We start from the raw sequence: 13008 nt of genomic DNA, 5'->3' as shown, positions 1-13008 counted from the left end.
ATCTATCTATCTATCTATCTATCTATCTATCTATCTATCTATCTATCTGTCTGTCTATGTATCTATCTAGTAGAATATTATTGCGCTATAAGAAGAAATTGGAGATTCTTAGGAAGACTTATATGAACTGATGCAGAGGGGAAAGAAAAGAGAACTGAGAATATTATACACAATAAACATAATAATGTAAATGGAAACAACAGCAAAAGACATTAAAATGCAAATCAATTAAATTATTAATCTTGACTCTAGATTGATTCTAAAAATGAAAAATGCCTCTCTTTTCTCAGTAGAAACATAGTAAATAATATGTACAGAATGAGGCATATGTTATTGGAGAGAGCTAATTTGTCAGTTTGCTTTTCTGTCCTGTAATTTAAAGAAATTTTCAAAAAATAATGAAAACATTTTTGACATCTCTCAAAGCCCATGACCAAACAAATCTGCAAGAAATGCAGTACTTAATTTGCATTTTAAATATCTAAATATATAACCCACTTCCTTTCCTTTCTCCTTACTCTTTTTTCTCATTTTCTTCTTTACTGCCTGTCTTTTCTTCTTTCCTTCCTCCCTAAGGGTTTGGATTTTAGGTCTTTGTTATAAAGCTGACTTTGTGGGAGAAATAAGAAGAGAGTTGGGCAAGTTCTTAAATGGTGTTTCAGAGAACTTCAGATATCTTTAATCTGAGATATCAAAGAAAAGAATCAGGGGTCCCCTAAGTCACAGAAAAGAAAGTAGACCTAGAGTATTCCACTCAGAAAGTCTTTGGAGCACTAAGGATCTAGCTGAGAGTTTCCTAGCTCTAGATTTTATACAATTGTGAGCTGCACTGGGCCACACCTGCAGGGGTTAACTTCCTGACCTAACCTTTTCCCCGAGTTCCCAGGTGGGGAAAGGGTCCCTTTGCCTATTTCACTTCCATATGGATGCAGCTAATCTTTGATGAAACAGAGTGACATTTTACCAATCTCAGTAACACCTGGTAAGTGCCTCCTGTTGACAGTAGTATTGTGTTTTAATGAACAAATAAATGGCTTATCTACCCTTCTTGGCAAGAAACCCCAGCTATTGAGGCAAAGCACCAGCTCTCCCAGTGTTACTTGAGCTAATTGACTCCTTGGATGAAGTTAAATCACACTGTCCCCAGTGGGATGTATGTTTGCCAGTAATCAATAGCTCAACAAGATCCACATGGCAGGTAATTAAGTGGAAAGTAATTAATACCCATCAAATGTTTTATTAACTGTTTGCCATTCCTTCACTCAAAAGTCCCATTGTATTGTAAATAAGGTAGAGGGAATGAAGGGGAGCAGGAAAACCCTGGCTTAACTGTTCAAGAAGCCAAACATAGTTGCAATGCTTCTCCCTGGTTAGTGTAGCAGAGGACTCTTGATTCTTAATTTATAGTTTCATTTCTTTCCTTAAATCCTATGCTCTTTGTTCCATTTTCTTTTTTTATTTCATTTTTTTTATTTTGAACTTAATAATGATCAACAAACACAAATGTTTCCATCGATATAAAATGAAACAAACAAGGAGATTGTTGATGAAATTGTGAATTTCTGCTACAAAGGGTTTTTTCTGAGTGTACGTTAATTTAACAATATAGTGACAAAACTTTCCTGCTTGTTTATCTCCCCTCCTAGATCTTTTTCTTTTTTTTTCTTCTGAGTATTTTTTATTCCTTTTCTTACTCTTTCTTTTTTTTTTTTTGATGGGGAGGGGATTTAGACATTTCTGTAACAAGAGGCAGCTTGACCCAGTGGCTAGAAAGCTGAGCTAAACAACCAGGAACGTTTGGTTTCCAAGGCACTGATTGTGAAACTTTCAGTAATTCACATAACTCTTAGTGTTCTGGGCAACCTCCTAAAACTCTAAGTTACCAAGATGGTGCCCACTGGCATTGGTAGAGTTTCCTCAACTGCAAATTTCTTATAGAATGAAATGATAGGTACAATCGCTAACCCTTATACTAGCTCTCCATTTTCCTAAACACTGTAGCAAAAAGAGATTTCAAAAGAGGTGAGCTATCACAGAAAAAAAATGCTCTCTCCCAAATTACAGGGAGAGAGAATAATCATAGAATTAATTACGGAATCACAGAGCTCAATGGACATTGAATGAAATCAACTAAGATAGAAGTTTTAATATAAAAAAAACATTAGATATGGATAGACTTTGAAATGAGCAATAAATATAAAAAGGAATAGTGGAAAAGTCACTATGCAGATACCAGAATCAATTTTTTCCAAATGATTTTGTGGACACTCATCTTTTTAAATACCAAATTTATTTAAGTTTTATGAGTATTTTTTCAGTGTTCCTCTTAAGCAATGATTGATTTTATTCTTTCCAAGTTGAAAATTTTCTAAATTATAGAAACAATTCTGATTAGTTTTAGCTGACGTAAGCAAATAACTAGGGAAAAACACAACAAAACAGATTGTATAGTCACTTCATGAAAATTTGTTTCTGTCAGCCTGGGTGCATAAAAAAAGAAGGAATGGATCATGATCTTAAAACTTTAGTATTTGATAGGTATTCTAATGTAGGGAATGAACTAATTTTTGTAACTGAAAGCACCAAAAAAGTGTTCTGCTCTTCCCTTAAATAGACTAGGAATGGTAGCAGCCTATATTTAAATCAAAATTCTGAAATTCAGGAAACATCAAAAATACAGCCCAGAAACCAGTCCTAATTGCAAAGTAGTCACCTGAAACTGAAGGTGTTTCTTTTTTACTGGAGGTTACTCCAAAGATGTGGAGGTAGCTGGGTGAAAAAAGGCGTTGTCCTCAAGGTCAGGTGCTTGTTAAAAAGAAAGTATGGAACTATATTAAATAATTAAAATTAGAGCTGTAGGATAGAGGCATGAACATTTAGATATTCCAGCAAAATTTGATTGTTTCAGTTATACTTAGGTGACTCAATCAGACAACTCTGCATGCTTTATTAGAAATTATGCTCCTCTTTCTATGCAAAACAACAATACCAAAAAGAAAAAAGAAAATACCTTTATTTGTCCTTTAAAAAGACACTGTCCTGTATAACCTCCAATTGAATGGCTTTAGTTGTTTGCCTGAAGGGAATTGTTGAAAGACAAATGCAACTATAAGAAGTTCTCCAGAAATAGAGCCAGGACCCACAGAAATGTTCTTGGCAAAGGTTAGTTAAAGAAACAGTGCTTCTGTTACTATTTCATTTCATGGTTTGCAGTTTCTGTAGAAATAAAAAACATCCCCATGGTACTTTTGCTTTGGAATAATGTAACTAAAAAGGAATGACTGAAAACTACATGTTTTCATTGAGGTTTTCAACAAAAACCTGACAACAAAACAAGACATTGGAATGAGAAAGTATTTTTAAAGTGCTTAGCACAGTCACTAGTACATGGTAGACACTATATAAATGCTTGCAAAAAAATCATTATATTATAATTTTTCTTATTATTGTTATATTATTTTAACATAATTACATTCGAAGAGCTGAGATGCATTTATAGATAAATAAACAAATACTTATGTCTACATATATATGAATGAATGAATGGATAAACAAACCATATAATGAATGGATGAAAGAATAGCTGGTGGAGGAATGAATGAATATTAATAAATAGGTAGCCAAAATATTTTATTTCTATACTAAAATTTTAAGGCTGAGCAAAAACAAAAATGGCACAATATCTTAAGCCTTGTGCTATTCCCCACTTAAGTCATTGAGGCCAAGAAGACATGTATTATTAACAGTAGAAAGTTAATTCCTTGGAGGCAAGGACTGTTTTGTCTTCTTTGTCTTTATATCTAAGTGCCTTAGCACAGCACCTTGAAAATGGTAGATAGTTAATACATATTTGCTGAATTGAATTGCACAATCTCAGAGTTAGAAAAGACCTAGCCCATACCAAAACAATTTTTTTCTGTAATGATCTATTTTCATCATTAACTGAATTGAAGAGAAACTCTGAGTCTTATAATGAGATACTTTTGTACTTTAGTGATTAAGCATCTTTGAACAGAATCCAGAATGGATCCACCTCATTACGATTTCCATTCAATATCAAATGTTATTTCAATATGATTTTCCTTGAATGGATCATAAATCTTTTATCTGGAATAAACCTCAAGGGATCATCTTATCTGGGGCACCTTCAAGCAATTCAAGTCAGTATGATATCCTCATTGCGTAGATAAGGAAACTGAGGCCTCCCAGATTTTAATTACTTACCTATGTGATTGCCCAAGTTGGCATGGGAGCAATGATCCTGTATTCTTGCTACCTAGTGTGGTATTCTTTTCACTACTGTGAGTTTCAAAGTATTTTTGACAATATACAAGGATAGGGGAAGGAGGAAAGAGCATTTTGATTAGAGAATGGATCTTTTTTTTCTATTTAGAAATTGGGAAAGTCTCTGACATTAGAAGGCAAAGTTTGTTAATGCAAGTTGAAGGCAGAGATATCCTCTAGCAATTTGGATATGTTTGGCGGACTTGAGAAGAGCCATGCAATGAGTTTGGAGCTACAGGGGTGAAGCAGGCAAGGCCAGATCCACAGATCAGGGCCATTAGAACTCTGATAAGAGAAAACTCTAAAAGTGAAGATGCTATTTTGACAGCCTGTGGCTGTCAAGCTTCATGGCTTAATGGCAAGATTGGAATTCCTGGGAGAAATGGGGGAGGGGGAAGGACATGAGAAGAAGGCCCAGAGCAGCGCAGTCATACGAAAGCTATTCACCATTTAGACTTTTCTGCGAAGGAGCTCAACAAGAGGGGTCAGTTGTTGACTGGTCAAGTATATCAAATTGTGCTGGATGTGCATCCAAATTCGCTTTTAGCAGCTTGAAACTTAAGGAACTTAACAAATGAATAGGAAACTCTATCTTGGGTAGGAGGGAAGCTAAACTGAATGGGCAGGGTTTCCAGCCAACATTATCACATGTGAAACTGGATGATGGGAATTCTGAAAGTCCTTAAGAAGATTAGATAATATTTTGTACAGACTGCTTTTTTCATACATATTATTTATAAAACACCCCTTGCTAGTCATTTCATCAGGGAAGGGGTTAAATATGATCATGCAGAAAGAAAAAGGAAAAAAAAATCCCTAGCTCCTGGATAGGTGTATTTATGTGTGTATGTTTATCTGTCCCATTGGTAAAATGAAAGCCTAATGAGAAATAAATCCTGAAGTTTAACTTACCAAATAGGAAGTATTTGAAGTGTAAAAAGTAAATAAACACAATTGCATTTAATACAAAAAGACTAGGTTACTAAAAGAGAAGGGGGGGAAGATACCTTGTCACCCAGGCCTAATTTCAAGGACATTACCTTTATAAGTAAAATGTTCATATGAGCTACTCATATTGTTTGCTATAACATTAAAAAAGAATGTGCTTTTAAATATGCCCTAACATGAGGGCCACTCCATTATTTATACTGCCAGGGATTCTAGGTCATAATCAACATCAATGCCTATCAATAGTGAGGGAGCAACACAGCCTTCTATAATCAACAGCGTCCCAATGAGAAGAAGAAGAACACTGGCTAGCATTATATAATGCTTTTAAGTTTGCAAAACTTTGTATATGTTATGTTTTTTGATCCTCACAACAACCTTATGAGCAAATTGTTATTGTTATCATACACATTTTGCAGTGGGAAAAACTGAGGCTGAGAGGTTGTGCCTTGTCCAAGGTCACATAGCTAGTATTTGAAGAGGGATTTAAACCAGGGTTTTCCTCACTCCAAGTCCACCACTCTGTCCCTAACATGTAGTTGTCTCCTTAGCTCCTAAGCTCCCAAGCTCTTACACATTAGAAAAAAGTATCAAAACATATCATTTCTTCTCAAATGGCATTGCTCATCTATGCTTACTCAAAAAGACCTTAACTTGAAAGTGTAACTCACAAATGTCTCTCCTATCATGTCAGTCAGACACAAATCAAAATCCATTGCAAAGACAAAGCTGAGACATTAATGTCTAATTCTTTCTATGTAGGGCACCTCTGACTATTTTGTCTTTCTTTTTTCCCACCAAACATTGTCTTGGCCTTAATAGAGAAATAGCAGCAGATATTGAGCCAGACCTCTTGTCAACTTCCAAGAAATATGTGCTTTGGTGAATTTAGGTGAAGTCCCTTTAAGTTGATATAGGAATAGGAGTTAGAGACTGGTACTATGGTTTCATTGGTAGAGAGTTCCCTCTATCAATGAAGTTTGACACTTTCTCTTCAACTTATAGTTGCCTAGAGTAAAAGGAAGGAAAATAACTTGCCCAGGGTCACCATAGCCTGTATGTATCAGAGGTGGGATGTGAACTCAGGTCTTCCTTGTTCCAGTGCCGTATCTTTATCCACTATGCTGTTTGAAATGCCAAATCCAAATCAGTACAGAGGAGGAGGAAGAAGGAGGAGGAGGAGGAGGAGGAGGAAGAGAAAGAGGAGGAGGGGAGGGGGGGGAGGAGAGGGAGGGGGAGGGGGGAGGCCAATGATGCAAGGAACAGTTGCAAAGCCTGCAAAATTGCACAGAATCTAAGATCACCTGAGTCCAGCCTCCTTCCCTACCTCCCCCATTCAGGACTTCAACCTCTGTCTAGAAGAGAATACTCTGAGTTAAGATGTGAAATACTAAAACTACTCACTAAGGGCCTAGCCACTGATTTCAGAGTCCTGGGTGTGATAAGTGTTTCTATTCTTTTCATGCATCTGTAGTGATTTTTAGAGTGGAATGAGCTCATCATAATTTTTGCAACAATAAAGGACTGTCATGCTGAAGGACTGCTTGTCCCTTGTCCATTGTACTGATACTAAACACAATAGAGCCATGGACAGAACTAGCTATAGAACAGAACTACTCATAGACTACTCACATTGATGCAACATGAGTGTGTATACAAGAGCCTTCCTCCCACACATGTTCTAACAGCTAAGTGAGAGGCATGTTGCTGCTCATTTTGCTGCTTCATAATAATATTGCCTCTTCCAGTGCTACACTCAGCCCTGTTCTGAAAGAATAGACATAATTAAATTAGTCCTTTCTACTTCTAATTACTATGTTATCTGAACCATTTAAAAGATCACTCCTCCATGACCTTCTCCCATTAGCATTAGAGATGGACCAGAGCAATGCCATGGGTTACAAGACAAAGACACAACTAGTATATCAGTCTGATATCATGGTTCATTTCAGTGAAGAAACAATGCCTTTCTCCCCCATTCCCCATTTTCCTTGGTCTCCCTCAAAAACTAAAGATTGGTTCCATGATAAGGATAAGATAAGGATAAGGATAAGGCCAAAGGGTGCACATGTAGGCTCATCTACTATTCCAGAGGTTTGACACAAACTGTCAGCAGCAATGTAATGTAGTAAATGAATGTTTCCTCTCAGTATTCCTTTGAGTGTCTAAGCCCTGTCACCCACCACTCTTGCAATCTACACTCAAGTGAGCTCATGGGAAGAATTATAGATCAGTTTATAACGCTGGAATAGACATTAAAAATCACTCAGTCTAAGCCTCTCATTTTACAAATGAGGATACAAAATGACTAACATAATAATAACAGTTGGCATTTGTGTAGCACTTTTAGCTTATTTCCTAAACACTTTACTAATATTATCTTTACAAAGACCCTAGGGGTTAGCTGTTATTATCTCATTTTACAAATGAGGAAACTGAGGCAGACAGAAGTTAAGTGATTTGCTTAGGTTCCCAAAGCTAATATGTCTGAGGTTGGATTTCAATTTTGGTCTCCCTGACTCAAGGTCCAGAGCTCTATCTACTGTGCCACCCAGGTGCCAAGCATAGTGCCCAATATGTTCTGAATAAATGCTTGGTGATTGCATTGGGGCTTAGGAGGTTAAGTGACCTACCTAAATCTATTCCAATAAATTACAGAGTTGGGCTTAGAAATCTGGTCTTCTGACTCCAAACCCAGTACCTCTATTCCATGTTAAGGTTTTCTTGACCCACTTAGACTGTACTTATTGTACAAAGAGGCTGTATGGAAGTTATCATTTCCCTTGCCAAGAGACAATGACCTTGTGTTTACTCGTCCTTCTCTAGTCATTGTTAAAAAGGTGCTTTTTGTATTCAAGTGGCTAGGTTGCGCACTGGTTAGAGTACTGTGTCTGAAGTCAGGAAGACTCATCTTCTCGAGTTTAAATCTGGTTTGCTAACTAACACTTACTAGCTGCATGATCCTAGGCAAGTCACTTAATCTTGGTTGCTTCAGTTTCCTCATCTGTAAAAAAGCTGGAGAAGGAAGTGGCAAATTACTCCAGTATCTTTGCCAAGAAAAACCTAAATGGGGTCATGAAGAGCTAGACACAATCAAACAACAACAATCAATAAACTTTTCTCAATCTAATATATACTATGCTAGATGCTGGTATGCAAATGCAAAAGAAAAGCAATCCTTGCCCTTGAGGAGTTTATAGTTTAGTTTACTGCTTCTTTAAGTTTCCATTAGTTTTACATTATAAATTTCAATTTTGCACCTTTCTTTCCAAACCATGTATCTCAAGTATCACCATTTGTTTACAACACTGAGATTCTCTTTCTTGTTTCCCTGGATTTTTTCAAATTATATCTTCTGGTATACACACTTTATTTTCTTAGATGCGTTGGTTATGTATCTGTTGAGTTATAAGTGCAATAATATTAAATTAAATATTCCCTACCTTTAATCAACATTTATTGTATTTATGCCAGACATTGTGTTGAGAGCTAAATAACAGTCTTGAACATTTTATTTCTATCTGGGCTTGTAATAGAGGAGATGAAGTATAATATTAATGAATTTTGACGCTCTTCTGATGATATAGCCCGGCTAGACTTTCCAAGCACTAGCTGGACTTTCACTTCTAATCACAACTCTCTGGTCATGATGGGAGAGTTGTAGATTGATCCTTGCTTCCTTTGCCACTGCTAGCCTCTTCCTCTACCACCATCACTCAGTAATCTCTCTTCCTTTGAGGTTCCTTCAATCCACATTTCTCCCCTCAAGACTCTGGTAGCTGTTGTCTACAAACCCCCAGAACACTCTCCTTCCTTCCTCAGTAAGTTTAGTCCTGGATTCACAGTCTATCTTTCCTCCCCAACTGCTACCTTCATGGTAGAAGACTTCAACATGCATATGGATATTCATTCAAGAGCACTAATCCCCCCCCCCCACCAATTTCTCAACTTACTCATTTCCCATGACTTATTCCCCTATCCCTCCACTGCTACACATGGAGCTGGTCATACTTTTATCTTGCCATCACCCACAGATGTTCCATATCCTTGTTCATTAACTTCCAAATCCCTTTATCTGATCATATCTATTGTCATTCTATCTCTTTCTTTTCCACGCAATCACAAAGCCTGTTTTTTGTATTCACTGTAACCTCCACTTGATGACTCCTCTGTCTCCTTTGCTCAGTCTTCATCCATGTCATACCTGCTAACTGTGGGAGCACTCCAAAGCTGTCCTGGGTCCTCTTCTTTTCTCCCTCTGGGTCAATACTACTTCTTTCAGTTGCCTCATCAGCTCCCATGGTTCAATTTTCATCTCTATGCTTATGATGCTGGGATTTATTTGTCCAGCTCTAACCTATCTCCCTACTTCTAGTGTTGTGTCTCTATATTTCTGTTAGAAATCTTGAGCTAGATATCCTATAAACATCTTAAACTCACTATATCCAAAACTGAACTCATTATCTTTCTTCCAAACTCTCCTCTTCTCACAGCTCCCCTATTAGTGTTGAGGGTGTCACCATTATCCCAATCACCCAGGCTCACAACTTGTATCATCTTTGGTCCTTCACTCTTTTGCCCCCATATCCAGTTAGTTTCTACATCCTGTCATTTCCACATACAGAGCATCTCTTATATATGATTTTTCATCCCCTTTACTGCAACCAATCAGGTACAGGCTCTCATTATTTCATACAAGGGTTACCTCATTAACCTTTTTGTTGGTTTCCCTGTGTCAAATATGGAGTGTCCCTCCACACTCCAATTCATCTACTCAGCTTTCAAATTGATTTTCCTAGAGTACAATCTGATCATTTTATCCACCCCTATTTAATAAATATCAGTGGATCCCTCCTACCTCCAGGATCAAATGTAAAATCCTCTGCTTGGCTTTTCAAGTCTCTACAACTTGGCCACTTCTTACCTTTTCTTATACCTCATTCCCCTCTACATACTACACAGTCCAGTAACATCGGTCTTCTTAATGCTTCTTGAACAGGATGCTACACCTATTTACACTGAATTTTTCACTAGCTGTACTCCATACCTGAAATGTGCTCCCTCCTCATCTCCACTGCCTAGCTTCCCTGGTTTCGTTCCATTCTCAGCTAAAGTCCTACTTTCTGTAAGAAGCATTTCCCAGTCTTCCTTAATCTTAGTGCCTTCCCTCTTAGACTATGTCCAATTTATCCTGTATATATTGTTTGTCTATAGTTGCTGGCATGATATTTCCCCAATAGACCATGAGCTCCTTGAAAAGAGAGATTGTATTTTTGCTTTTCTACATATCCCCAGCACTTAGCAGGGCACCTATAACATAGTGGGTACTTAATAAATACTAGCTGACTTGGCTTAAGTTGTCTTCAAATTTGCTATCTATAGCTAACTGAAAGTCACCAGACTTTCCTGGGGGAAGGCTATTTTTCTCCATCTGGTTGCTTTCCGCTGCACACATAGATTTAGATTCTGTATTTGTGTCCCAAATAACATGGAGTAAAATACAAAGGAAACCTAAAATCTATCCATTACGTCCACACCCTCATCCTAGATCTCTGGTATGGGTAAGAATGGTCAATCCCCACGTTTCTGCACCCTTCCCTCCCCCTACCTCCAAGCTGCATCTAAAGCTTATTAAAAAAAATACAGGAAGGGAATTCACTCTCCATATCAGACTCTTGGAGTAAATAAGGAAAACAACTTCTCTATGCTCACTAGGTTTTTTTTTTTAATCTATTAATCTATTATTTTATGGGTTTAGGGAACTTCAAGAGAAAGGGTGGGAGAGAGATCATACCACCTTGGAAGAACAGAAAACTTACAGGTCCTTAGAAGTATCTCTGAAAACACAAAACCCCTAAAGCTTGGGACAGTGTGCCCTCCACCCTGGAAGCAGAGCCCTACTTTAACAAACACTTAAAAGTCAAGTAATAGGCTGGGGAAACGAGCAAGCAAAAGAAGAAATCCTCTGACCCTGCAAAGTTACTATGGTGATAAGGAAGATCAAAATACATACTCAGAAGAAGACAGCAAAGGTAAAGCTCCTACATCCAAAGCCTCTAAGAAAATATATGAATTGGTATCAGGCCATGGAAGAACTCAAAAAAGATTTTGAAAATCAAGTAAGAGAGGTAGAGGAAAAATTGGGAAGAGAAATGAGAGTGATGCAAGAAAATCATGAAAAATGAGTCAATATCTTGGTAAAGGAGACACACAAAAGTACTGAAGAAAATAACACCTTAAAAAAGAGACTAGGCCAAATGGTAAAAGAGATCCAAAAAGCCAATGAGGAGAATACCTTAAAAAGTAGAATTGGACAAATGGAAAAGGAGGTCCAAAAGCTAACGAAAATAACACCTTTAAAATTAAAATGGAGCAAATGGAAGCTAATGACTTTATGAGAAATCAAGAAACAATAAAACAAAACCAAAAGAATGAAAAAATAGAAGATAATATGAAATATTTCATTCGAAACACAACTGACCTGGAAAATAGACAGAGGAGAGATAATTTAAAATTTATTGGGCTACCTGAAAGCCATGATCAAAAAAAAAAAAAAAGAACCTAGACATCATCTTTCCAGAAGTTATTAAGGAAAACTGCCCTGATATTCTAGAACCAGAGGGCGAAATAGAAATGGAAAGAATCCACCAATCACCTCCTGAAGGAGATCCCAAAATGAAAACTCCTAGGAATATTATAGCAAATTCCAGAGCTCCCAGGTTAAAAAAAAAAAAAAACATTGCAAGCAGCTAGAAAGAAACAATTCAAGTATCATGGAGCCACATTTAGCAGCTTCTACATTAAAGGGTCAGAGGGCTTGGAATGTGATATTCCAGAGGTCAAAGGAGCTAGAATTGCAACCAAGAGTCACCTACCCAGAAAAACTGACTATAATCCTTCAGTGGAAAAAGCGGATATTCAATGAAATAGAGGACTTTCAAGCATTCTTGATGAAAAGACCAGAGCTGAAAAGAAAATTGGACTTTGAAATACAAGACTCAAGAGAGGCAAGAAAAGGTAAACAGGAAACAGAAATTGTTAGGGACTTATTAAAGTTGAACTGTTTACATTCCTATATGGGAATATTTGTAACTCATAAGACTTTCTCATTATTAAGGTAGTTAGAAGAAGTATATATAGAAGAAGGTACTGGAAGCAAGAGAAAAGGAGATGTAGAATAGGGTAAACTATCTCACATAAATGAGGCAAAAAAGCTTTTACAGTGGAGGGGAATAAGGGGGAGGTGAGGGGACTGAGTGAACCTTACTTTCATCAGAACTGGCTCAAAGAGGGAATGATACACATACTCAACTGGGTATAGAAATCTATCTTATTCTGCAGGAAAAAGAAGAAGGGAAGGGGATAAGAAAAAGGGGTGGGAGTGATGGAAGGGGGGATAGATTGGGGGAGGGGTAGTCAAAATCAAAATACTTTTCAGGAGGGACGGAGTGATAGAAGAGAGAGAATAGAATAATAGAGAGGGAAATATGATAGAAGGAAATACAGTTAGCAATAGTAACTGTGGAAAACAAATTTGAAGCAAGTTTCTCTGATAAAGGCCTCATTTCTCTAACATATAGAGGAATCTAATTTATAAAACTAATAGCAATTCTCCAATTGATAAGTGATTAAAGTATATGAACACTTGTCAGATGAAGTAATCAAAGCTATCTATAGCCATATTAAAAATGCTCTAAATCACTATTGATTGGAGAAATGCAAATTAAAACAATTATGAGGTAATACCTCATACCTATTAGATTAGCTACTATGACA

Source organism: Vombatus ursinus, unplaced genomic scaffold (assembly GCF_900497805.2).
Source record: "Vombatus ursinus unplaced genomic scaffold, bare-nosed wombat genome assembly UNPS02014807.1, whole genome shotgun sequence".
In the NCBI taxonomy this organism is placed as follows: domain Eukaryota; kingdom Metazoa; phylum Chordata; class Mammalia; order Diprotodontia; family Vombatidae; genus Vombatus; species Vombatus ursinus.
The sequence above is the reverse complement of the archived record's forward strand: the minus strand, read 5'-3'. Positions refer to the sequence as shown.